Below are 13063 nucleotides of genomic sequence, written 5' to 3' on the forward strand. Positions count from 1 at the left end.
ATACCATTACCAAGTTTGCTAGGGATTTCATTATGAGTCACTATACCATTACCAAGTTTGCTAGGGATTTCATTATGAGTCACTATACCATTACCAAGGTTGCTAGGGATTTCATTTTGAGTCACTATACCATTACCAAGTTTGCTAGGGATTTCATTTTGAGTCAATACCATTACCAAGGTTGCTAGGGATTTCATTATGAGTCACTATACCATTACCAAGTTTGCTAGGGATTTCATTTTGAGTCAATACCATTACCAAGGTTGCTAGGGATTTCATTATGAGTCACTATACCATTACCAAGTTTGCTAGGGATTTCATTATGAGTCACTATACCATTACCAAGTTTGCTAGGGATTTCATTTTGAGTCAATACCATTACCAAGGTTGCTAGGGATTTCATTATGAGTCACTATACCATTACCAAGGTTGCTAGGGATTTCATTTTGAGTCACTATACCATTACCTTGGTTGCTTAGGATTTCATTATGAGTCAATACCATTACCAAGGTTGCTAGGGATTTCATTATGAGTCACTATACTATTACCAAGGTTGCTAGGGATTTCATTATGAGTCACTATACCATTACCAAGGTTGCTAGGGATTTCATTATGAGTCACTATACCATTACCAAGGTTGCTAGGGATTTCATTATGAGTCACTATACCATTACCAAGGTTGCTAGGGATTTCATTTTGAGTCCGTATACCATTACCAAGTTTGCTAGGGATTTCATTTTGAGTCACTATACCATTACCAAGGTTGCTAGGGATTTCATTTTGAGTCACTATACCATTACCAAGGTTGCTAGGGATTTCATTTTGAGTCAATACTATTACCAAGGTTGCTAGGGATTTCATTATGAGTCAATACTATTACCAAGTTTGCTAGGGATTTCATTATGAGTCACTATACCATTACCAAGTTTGCTAGGGATTTCATTTTGAGTCACTATACCTTTACCAAGGTTGCTAGGGATTTCATTTTGAGTCAATACCATTACCAAGGTTGCTAGGGATTTCATTTTGAGTCAATACCATTACCTAGGTTGCTAGGGATTTCATTATGAGTCACTATACCATTACCAAGGTTGCTAGGGATTTCATTTTGAGTCAATACCATTACCAAGGTTGCTAGGGATTTCATTTTGAGTCAATACCATTACCAAGGTTGCTAGGGATTTCATTTTGAGTCACAATACCATTACCAAGGTTGCTAGGGATTTCATTTTGAGTCAATACCATTACCAAGGTTGCTAGGGATTTCATTTTGAGTCACTATACCATTACCAAGTTTGCTAGGGATTTCAGAAATTCAAATTGATTTTGCCCATATTATTTGTTCTGGCCTAAAACTCCTTAGTTACGGTGTTGCTATTTATAATATCATAATATTTGCTACAGATTATGCTTTGTTGGAGTTTTGGAATATTTGTACACCTTAAGGGAAGTCCAAGTGAGGCTTTTTAAAAAAAACTTTAGCTAACCATCTTTTGCTTAGGAGAGCCAGAAAAATCGTTTCATCTACCCAACTCGTGCAAGGATGGTAAAATTTGACAGATCTGGTTCAGATTCTACAACAGGTCTCTTCTATGTCAGATTTGCCAAATTCTTCTACCTCCACTTTAGACAGGATATGTACAACATGGCTGGTGAAAATAATATCCTTAGCTTAGTTAGCATGAGAGCATGATCAAACAAACTCAGCCTCACTTATCCCCTTTACCGAAGTTTACAATTAGGCGATGTTACACTCAGAAACGTCTCAAAGAAATTAAGTAGATTAAGTATACCATCCACATTAATAAGACAAGACAACAAGTCATTTATAGCAAATACGTTATATATTATCTTTCTTATAAATAATATCCCATATCATTATCAAAAATGAGTTAACGTAATAAAATGAAATACAATAAAATGAAGAATATTCTGAAAATTCTTAAAAGTTAAATGTTGGTGAAATTCTTTTTAATTAGTGTTTGAAATGAGCCTTGACAGAGGCGACTGCACTCCTGGCTCTATTGACAACTCTCCTGAACAAACCCCTACAAAGAAAACATACAATTCACAGGGTGAGTAAAAGGTAAAGAAAAGAAAACGATTTGTGAAAAGTTGAATTTCGAGAAGGGACTGTTCTAGTTTGTTCTAAATCCTTGTATATGTTGTATATCTAGTGTCAAGAATAGTCGAATTTACACCCGTAAAATGTCATTCTCGCAAGCTAGACCACATATATACAATGTATGTCTGCTGAAGCAACGAACTAAGTAGTACGGTTATGTTTTGGACAGTGCCCTGAAGAGGCATGTGGTTACGACGTTGGTAAAACGTTTGGTACAATACCAGTAACCCCCCCCCCCCCCCCACACACACACACTTTATCTTTGATAATCAAGTTTAAATATCGTATTTAGGTCGATGTTCTCAGTTTACCAATATATATTAATTTTGTCAGTCTAACATTTTATATCGAAAAACTATACAATTCACAGCTTCAGACTCGTGCAAACTAATTATCAGATGTAGTCGTACGAAATAACGAGTTGAATGTTCGATCCAAAGATGTCAAACACCAATATAAAAAAACAATGGGCAATATTAAAATTAGTAAAATATTTTATCATCCGAAGCTGTCTTTAATGTGACAATTATTGTCTATACTCACTTGTGTTGTCGGGTTTGTCGTCTTCTGATTTTAAAGCACCCATTTGTTGGTGTAAAGACAGTCTCGATGTCATGAAACAAGTCACCGTGAATATCAGATCTAAGTCTTTTGGTGAGAGGTGTTGATGTATGAATATCACTGAAATGAACAATAGCGATAGATAAGATTAGAATAATATCACTGAAATGAACAATAGCGATAGATAAGATTAGAATAATATCACTGAAATGAACAATAGCGATAGATAAGATTAGAATAATATCACTGAAATGAACAATAGCGATAGATAAGATTAGAATAATATCACTGAAATGAACAATAGCGATAGATAAGATTAGAATAATATCACTGAAATGAACAATAGCGATAGATAAGATTAGAATAATATCACTGATTCAATGAACAATAGCGATAGATAAGATTAGAATAATATCACTGAAATGAACAATAGCGATAGATGAGATTAGAATAGAATAATATCACTGAAATGAACAATAGCGATAGATAAGATTAGAATGAGATCACCATTGTGTTGAATCAAGTGAAGGTAACCAGTGTGATGAAAACTACATTTTACCACAGACAAAAGTATCCTCTATAGACAGATACTTTGGGTTTCATCAGATATCTCTTCAAAAACACACATGGTTTGAAAGACGCTTTTCAAATTGCATTCACAAAATGCGTTCATTTCCTTTATACCATCAATAAGGCAATTTTAAGAATATCTTGTTACATAAGTATTGAAGTAAGTTCTGACGTTATCCATGTTGCCTTCTATCCCTCCCCGTGTTGTAACATTGTGTTGCAGTCAGTGGTTGACATAGTAACCTAACGTATAGATTAGTATGTATTCTATCGTTTTCATTGGAGATATTTTAATTGTCTCGTGTACCAACCTCGATCGCATGATAAACGGAAACATTCCACTATATTAATTCTTGAATTTCAGCGAAAAGTGATCATGAGATTTTAGACTTACTAATCGAGACTTCGCTTTCTTGGGTTGGAGCACATTGAATTTGGCAATATCGATGGACTATATGATAGAAGTGGCGTACACGGTGCTTTTATCTGACTGACTGGCGTCGTGTCACGTGGCGTGACTACAAGAGTTGATGGTGTGGATTGTAAGTAATATGGAGAGGTTGTAGACCAAGGGTTGTGGTATTCAAATTGTAATCTGAAAGGAAAGTTTAAGTATTTTACTTTTTGCGAAATATATAGTATTTCGTAACTCTACATGTCTGAATAAGATCTGTTTGCTATTTTGCAAAAATAATTATTTGAAGACATTCCTTGCTATTTTGCAAAAATAATTATTTGAAGACATTCCTTGCACTCACCCATCACTATACTCAGCTTCATCTGATAATGAGAAATCTGGATACGTTGTACCCCATCTTGTCATGGGGGATGCAAAGTAAATACACTGGTCATACCTACTAGGAGTCTGACCAATACTATTATTAGACGGAGTCTGGAGACGAGAAGATAAAGGAGATATTATATTATTATACACGTCATACAACAAAAAATGACCAAGTTATAATTACTTACAGGAAATCAAAAGATTTTGTCATGTACTATACTTTAAATTCCCATGCACTAAACAAGCAAGTACATATCAGTTTTATGATATACATTTTGTACCAAATACTCACATAGTGTTCTGAGTTGTTCATGAAACTTTCTGGTTGTTCGATGGATGATTCTGGTATATATTGACATTGCTGAGAAACAGGAAAACAAATATTAACATGGACATCTGCTCAATACCAGGAAATATTAAAGAACACAAGAAATCACGTAAGATTAAAAAATGTAGGTGTTTTGTGTAAGAATTTAGATACACACATTAAGAAGTATGCAAGACTTGAGTTGTATGCCTGTAACTTGTAGATCTGAATTGAAAATAAATATTTAACTTAGGAAACTTTGTACACCTTGATGAATTTCTATTTCCCACATCTTCAGTACATCTCGCAGATAGGCTAAACATTTAGTAATCGCTTATCTACAAAAGTTTTGATTGTGTTGGTATCAAAATATATTCTTCTATCTGCTTGATAAATACTAATATCATGTGTACCAGTCTTACCAATTGTTCATATTGAGTTGTAGAAAGAACCTCACGGGGTATAATATCTGCAATTTCTGCAGCTACTCGGATAATATCTGAGAGAGAGGGATAACAAAGAGTGGAGTCTCAGTAAGATGCGATACCTACAGACCGGGACAACGCTATTTCAAATATATTGGTCAAAATATCTTTATTGCTTCACCCTGAGGGTCAAGATTCATCTTTGTAGTCACGTTACAGACAATATTTTATCACTACAAAAATGTTATTAGTTGTAAATAGATACCCTTTAAATCACTCCTACCTTTACTCTGAATCTCTGTCACCATGTTGCAATGTAACTTTTCAATTTTCTTGGTAAATTACTCGTGAAATATCGTAATAGATACAGAAAACTTTGTCAGCAATCGTTAACTTAAGTACATCAATGAAAGAACTACCCGGCATGCATTCTGGTAAACAAAGCGTCATGGCAACACGTTACCAGGCACCATCGCAACGTTACTTTGAATTCGCGTCGCGTCACGAGAAGAACTATGATGAGCGTGCAATCATTAGGATTCTGTATTCGGGCAAATTAAACGCATTTATGTTTGGATATTTCAGTGCAGTTTTCGATATTGTGGTTTTGACACTTTGCGCCTCCGATGCGAGGTTACAAGATTAGACCCCTAGAAAAGATTTCAACAGGTGTTGATGTAGTATTGAAGTCGACCGGATCCGGAGACTAGGAAGGGATATTCATTTGATAGATTCTTAATAATTAACACACCTTAAGTTTTACTTTCTTCAAATATTTTGATTTTGTTATTTATCTTTAGTTTTGTAAACTGTTTTAAGGTAAATATCCAACATTAAATAAAGCAGTTCACCCGACTATTTAGCAATTTCACACACGTTATCATAGAAAAGAATTCGAACAGAGCAGTGTTTAAACAAAGTTATTTTATTCAAACAAAGAATGGAAAGCCCACAGACTTCTAAAAGAAGTATGTTTTTCAACTAACAGCGTTATCCCCCCTCCCCACGGTTGTGTATTTTTTGTTTTAATATCCACAGACAACACCGTGATATAATAGGAAGTCATCTGAATAGCGCCCTCAAACACTAATATGCATGAATTACGTGTTGGTATGATGTACTGTCTTAGGGAATACCGACATCACTTTTTATAAATATGGCAGACAATACTAGTAGTACTAGTTTGGATTATCATCAATCAGTATTACATAATCCAAGAAAAGTGTGAATTACACAAATAATTGTGCATTTTCTTTTTGCTCTGAGAAGTCGAAATGAGACCAGTAAGGGTAAATATGACATGGAGTATTGCATATAGTCTCAATAATTCTTCCTTGTACTGAGAGAACGACAAAGCCCATACCTGAGGTGAGGTGGTTAGTTCTACTTCATAAAAATGGTTTATAGGCAATAATCGTAAAGAGGAAAGAACACACGAGACTGGCTTCTTATTAGCTGCATGTCTTATGCAAAGGGACCCAGAAAAGTCTTTTCAAAAATCCCAAATTACGCGATTTTACGAAAAATAGGGGTCTTAATTTGGCAGATCTGGTAGGTCTGCTGTACCCTGGAGTGTAGCTTTATGGGATGTAAACAATGTTAGGAGCTTTACTTCACTTACTAACCGTGCACAAATAATGTGGAGGCCGTCTGTGTAGCTCTTATCATTGTTAACTTACCCATAATGCTTCACCCCATTCTGTAACAGACGCAGGTCTCTTCTGGGTCAGAGATGACAAGTTGTTGTAACTTGTACGTCTATTTTCGAGAGGTCACGTACAACATGGTTTGTGGAAATGACTCTACTCAGCTTAGCAAGCATGAGAAATGGTGCTGTTGCAAAATCAGTATCACTTTTATCCCCATTAAAGAATATCATTTGGAAATGTGGAGTCATGATGGGTGAATGGTTAGCGTGACCGGCTTGGAATCTACAGGTTGCAGGTTTGTTTCTGAGTGGCTAAAGTCCTTGGGCAAGATTTGAACCACGACTGTGCCTCAGTCAACCCAGCTGTATAATTGGGGACCTGGTAGGATGTGAAGCATGGTTGCAATGTGAAGGCTTTAATCCTATGCGCTTAAACGGCTGCAATGGATTGTATGCTCCCCGGGGAGTTGAGGAAGACTAAAGGGCCATTGTGCCGTTCTGATCCGAGCCAGGGGTAATAATTGTAAAGCGCTTTGAGCACGGAGTGGGAAAGCGCTATATAAGAACCCAACATTATTAAATGTACTCTCGGAAACGTCTTAAAGACATGGTGAGAGTAAGTATATCATCCAAATTAATCAGACAAGACAACACGTCAACTGTGTACGTTATATATTATCTTTCTTATAAATATTATCTTATCTCATTAAAAATAATATAATAAAATGAATACAATAATTTAAAGAAATATCATGAAAATCCAAAGTATTATCAAGTATTATTACAGTTCGTACGTATACGTTTTATTAATGTTTAAAGTGAGCCTTGACAGAGGCGACTGTACTCCTGGCTCTATTGATAACTCTCCTGAACAAACCCCTACAAAGAAAAGAGAAAACAGTACACACAGTTATGAAAGGTAAAGAAAAGAAAATGATTTGTGAGAACTTGCAGTTAAAGAAGTAGCTGTTACAACTTGTTTCCGATGCTTTAATGTGTTAAAATATAGTTCCAAGAATTGTCAATTTTATATCAAAACTGCACTGTAGTTTGTTTCCGATCGCGAAACATTTCGGTAAACATCGTATTTTGGTCTACATTTCTGAGATTTTATCAATATATACCAGTTTCTCAAATATTAATGAAAGACGAATAGTCTATGTAATTTTGTATAGAAAATACTAGATGTATATATGCTTTCGATTCCACTAACGTATTGTCATCGGTTGTCGAAGTCTTAAGAAAGAGTTCAAAGGTCGATCAAAGACTTTCACTAATCGGTAATAATTAACGACTCGTACGTCAAATATTGTGTCATATATGATGAAAGTTATCAGTATAGCTGGGAGAACATTTTTCCTGATTCAAAGTACACTTATACTTATTTAATAATGTGATTATTCTTGTAATTTGTACTCACTTGTGTTGTCGGGTTTGTCGTCTTCTGATTTTAAAACACCCATTTGTTGGTGTCAAGACAGTCTCGTTGTCATCAAACAAGTCACCGTGAATGTCAGATCTAAGTCTTTTAGTGACAGGTGTTGATGTATGAATATCACTGAAATGAACAATAGCGATAGATAAGATTAGAATAATATCACTGAAATGAACAATAGCGATATATAAGATTAGAATACAACTACCTGACCAAAGGAAAACTATCTTTAACTTGATAAAACAATACCAAAATACTTTAAAAACCAACTCTTTTCAGGTCAATAAAATTGCAGTCAATGGTTTGCAAATTCCATTCACAGAACACTCCCCTTTCCTGATTTCGTTTAAACGATCCAGTTTTAAGAATATATTGTTAAATGTTTTATGAACTATGGTCCCAATGACTACTTCAATATTGTCCACTGTCCCTCACATTGTAAGATTATGTTTCAGTGATTGACATAATTAAAGTGATATATTCTATCCTGGAATCTATGCGGATGAGGTTTTTATGATAGTTTCCCATCATCAAAATTTAAAATCCCCATCCGCGCTATTTTCACTTAAAAGGCGAGACATAATTTCTGATGAATGATTTTATTGTGTATTTTTCCACGCATCAAAAACGATTGTATCAATTATTTGTGTTTCTGTGTAGTCGATGTGTGAGATTTTAAACTTACTAATCGAGTCTCCGCTTTCTTGGGTTGGAACACATTGTCATTGAATTTGACAACATCAGTGGACTGCTGTATGGTAGAACTGGTGTACATGGTGTTTTGTTGTGATTGGTTGACGTTGTGTCACGTGGTGTGGCTACAATCGTTGGCGGAGTAGATTGCAGGTAATACGGAGAGATTGTAGACCAAGGATTATGGTATTCAAATTGTAATCTGGAAGGAAAGTTTATGAAAGATCTTATTTATTGTGATATACAGAGTTTTCGTAACTGTGAATATCTCAATGAAATTTGTTTCATACAACCGTCGAAGTTTCTCTTGTCACAGACAATGTATTGGCAGAAACGAGGGAAAAGTCTACAGTAATACAATTAGTATTCTTTGAAGACATTGTTAGTACTCACCCATCACTATACTCAGCTTCATCCGATAACGAGAAATCTGGATACGTTGTACCCCATCTTGTCATGGGGGATGCAAAGTAAATACACGGGTCATATCTACTAGGAGTCAGACCAATGGTATCATTAGATGTATATGTAGTCTGGAGAATCTGATGAAAAGATAGAGGAGAAATTAAAATATACAGTCTATACAACAAGATGACCAAGCTACTGAAAACAAAGATTTCATCACGTAGTATAATTTAAATTAGCATTTTGTAACAGTTTAATTGATATACTAGTTGTATCAAATACTTACATAGTGTTCTGAGTTGTTCATCAAACTTTCTGGTTGTTCGATGGGTAATTCCGGTATATATTGACATTGCTGAGGAACAAGGAAACAAAATATCAACATTGACAACTACTCAGTACCAATGACAAGGTAAGGTAGGCCTACACAGTGGACCTGTACAGAGACAAAGTAACTATGACTCTAAGGAAATGTTAAAGAACACAAGAAATCGCTTAAGATTAAAAAATGTAGGCGTGTTGTGCAAGAATTTAGATACAAACATCAAGAAGTATGCAATCCTATAGTTGTATGCCTGTAACTTGTAGAATTGAAAATAAATATTTAACTTGGAAATCTTTGTACACCTTAATGAAATTCTATTTCCCACATCTTCAGTACATCTCACCACAGATAGGCTAAAAGTTTAGTAATCGCAGACTTAAAGTTCCCAAATCTACAAAGTTCTAATTGTGTTCGTATCAAAATATATTCTTCTATCTGCTTGAAAAATACTAATACAAATAAAAATACTAATATCATGTTTACCAGTCTTACCAATTGTTCATATTGAGTTGCAGAAAGGACCTCTCGAGGTACAATATCTGCAATTTCTGCAGCTACTCGGATAATATCTGAGAGAAAGTCATAACAAAGAGTTGAACCTCAGTAATAAGATCCGGTAGCTACAAATCGGGACAACGTTATTTCAAATGTATTGATCGAAATATCTTCATTGTTTCACGTCCTGCGGGTGAAGATTCGTCTTTCTCGTCACAATGCTGTCAATATTTTATCACTCCAAAAATATTATTAGTTGTAAGTAGTTACCCTTTAAATAACTCCTACCTTTACTCTGAATCTCTGTCATCATATGCATGTTGCAATAGAACTTTTTGAAGTATCTTGGTAAATTAGTCGTGAAATATCGTAATAGATACGGAAAACGTTGTCAGCAATCGTTAACGTTAACCTGTACGCTGATGACAGAACTACCCGGCATGCATTCTGGTAAACAAAGCGTCATGGCAACACAATCGAGACATTATCGCAACGTGACTTCACGTCGCGCCTCGAGCGAAAAGAACGATGAGAGCGTGCAATCAGTCAGTGGAACGCACAGTCGTTCCTATTTCCATTGTTGCTGGTCGTGTATTTGCAGGCAATGCTATCGTTGCTGTAGGCTTGGAGAGATCATTATGAGCAGAACACTTGTTTTGTCAGAGTGGTGAACATATTGTTTCCCTTCTCTCCATACAGTTTTGCTATGATTTAAGTAAAAATTGGCAAATTCGTATAAAATATGTTTTCAAAGTGAAATGAGGCGCCAATGTGGTCAAAATGTCATTTTTTTATGTCGTTGTCATCTTGCAAACAGTGTTGGTACTTGTTGGCTATTGTCACTTTTGGCAACGTGTAATACCTTACTATAAAATGTTAACATTCTCGTCTTAAGCTCAAATGAATTTTGTAGTATTTAAATTTACCTATTATAACTTCATAAAATATCCAAAATTTGGAGAGGGGGCATTTCTAAAGGTTGGCAAAATTAACTTTTTTGAAAGTAAAGTGAAAAGTTTAATAGTATATATCTTCTTGAGATTGATATACAAGTATGAAATTCTATATCATTTTAGGCAATATTTGCCATTCATCAAGTCAGTACATTTTACGATATTTGGCGAGGGGTAAACAGAAGTTTTGAGTACTATGTTCTATGTGTGTTTTCTTTCTTTTCGGGCATCATCACAGTGAGTACTCGTTGGCATGTCGTCTCCTTCACGCGATGCGTATATTTCCCGTGTAATATGCGCGCCTAGCCTGGAGCAGCTTTCCGGCGTTCGAATAGGAGTATCCACTGTAACAAGCCAAAATTAACGTCAAAATCACCGATTTTGTACACGTTTTTGGTTAACATTTCCGTCTTAAGCCTTATAGCCCCAAAGGAACACCACGACTCAAGAGAGCAATGAATATGTCACCATTACATGAACATTCGAAGCGGGGTGAGCTTGTGTATTTGAGAAGTAAAAAATCTATGGTTTATCATCCGATCGTGGTATGTCATTTCTGAGCACATTTTTTATCATGAAAAAAATTGTACTCGACGTGTGATTTTTTGTATGTATGTGACAGCAATGATATCGCAATTATGTGAATCTGTCTTCAAATTTTCGCAAGAATTGAAATGATACGAGATTTGGAAATCAGTACAATGACGCGATTAGGATTCTGTATTCAATGGGTCGTTCTATTTCCGTCGTTGCTGGGCGTGTATTTGCGGGGGTGCTGACATTGCTATGGGCTAGTAACGATAATTAGAGCACTTATTTTGTCAGAGTGGTGAACATATAGCATGTTGTCATTTATTTTTCTCCGAAATATATATATAAAGAAATGTTGGTATGAGCGAACTAACATTTGGCCAACTCAACATAGAATATAAGTAGTCAAAGCTATGCCTGGTTTAGATTTTGTACAGTTACCAACTTGCAGCGTTGGTGGTTTTGGCTATTTTGACCTTTTGGAATAGCTTAAAATTTTCGTCTTAAGCTATATTTTAAAGGATTTTTGCAGTAATATATTTAACAATTAGAACTTCCAATGATATCTGAAATTTTTACTAATGTCTTTTGGTAAAATTAACTTTTTTGATTGATATGTGAACAGTCTAAATAAATTCTTCGGATTGATATGTATGAAGTTCTACTTAATTTTAGGTCACATAATAGTTTGCGATATTGTTGTTTTGACACGTGGCGCCTACGATGTGCGGTTACGAATTTACAAAACATTACAACAGACGTGTGTGCTACCTGCTAGTGGATTAGTGATCCTAGGATCTTTCATGTAATAAAAAAAATGTAAAATCAGGGACGTATAAACAATACGTCCCTGGTAAAATATATCAGAAATCTGAAGAAACTATTATCTTTGATGGTTAATGTAGAGAAAAAACAGAATACATCATAATTTAATAATTTGGAGGATATAAAGGGAATGTACAGTTTTACTCTTAAATATAATTAATTTGACTCTTGAAACATACACATTTTAACGGCCATATGGATAAGAAATGGATATTTATTTGTCATAGATTCTTAAATAATTAGTACACTTTTACTGTGTTTTTCTACTTGAAAACGAAAGGAAAACACAGACCAAGTCCTTGTTGGTAACTCAATAAATTTAGGAAAAAAATCGTAAAGAGTTTGCTTACATATTATTTCCTGTACCTACAACAAAAACATATTTACACACAATTTTTAGTGTTTGCAATGCATTGAGTTACAAACACGGGATTCACATTATTTTAGACGTAGAAAAGCATAGTAAAGTTGTTTTAATAATGTGAAACCCAAAGCCCAATCCCGTGTTTGTAATAAAATTACTCAATGAACTGCAACTATAGTCGAAATAGCGCCCTCAATCAAACGAAACACTAATCAGAATTACACAAATTCTTATTAAAATCTCAGACAAGTGTGAATTACACAAATAATCGTACTTTCTGTTATCTCATCTATATTTGTACTGAGAAGTTGATTTGTTATTAGACTAGAATGCCGTCCGGTAAAATGGGACACGGAGACCATATCATTGCATACGGTCGTAGAGAATTCTTCTAACATTAAAACTGACTGAACCATATGCCCATATCTGATGTGAAGTGGTTAGTTCTACCTTGGAGCCTTGAAATGAATTCGAATATCACAATTTCATTGGTAGGTACCTCAAACCTGGTGGTCTGAGTAGATATGCAAAACTGTTCCTCGTCATTACCATTTATGAAATATTTGGTTCCTAGTATTTTCTTTTTATTTGAGTGGCAGGACGGCGGATAAAGAAAA

The sequence above is a fragment of the Glandiceps talaboti genome, chromosome 1 (assembly GCF_964340395.1).
Source record: "Glandiceps talaboti chromosome 1, keGlaTala1.1, whole genome shotgun sequence".
In the NCBI taxonomy this organism is placed as follows: Eukaryota; Metazoa; Hemichordata; class Enteropneusta; family Spengelidae; genus Glandiceps; species Glandiceps talaboti.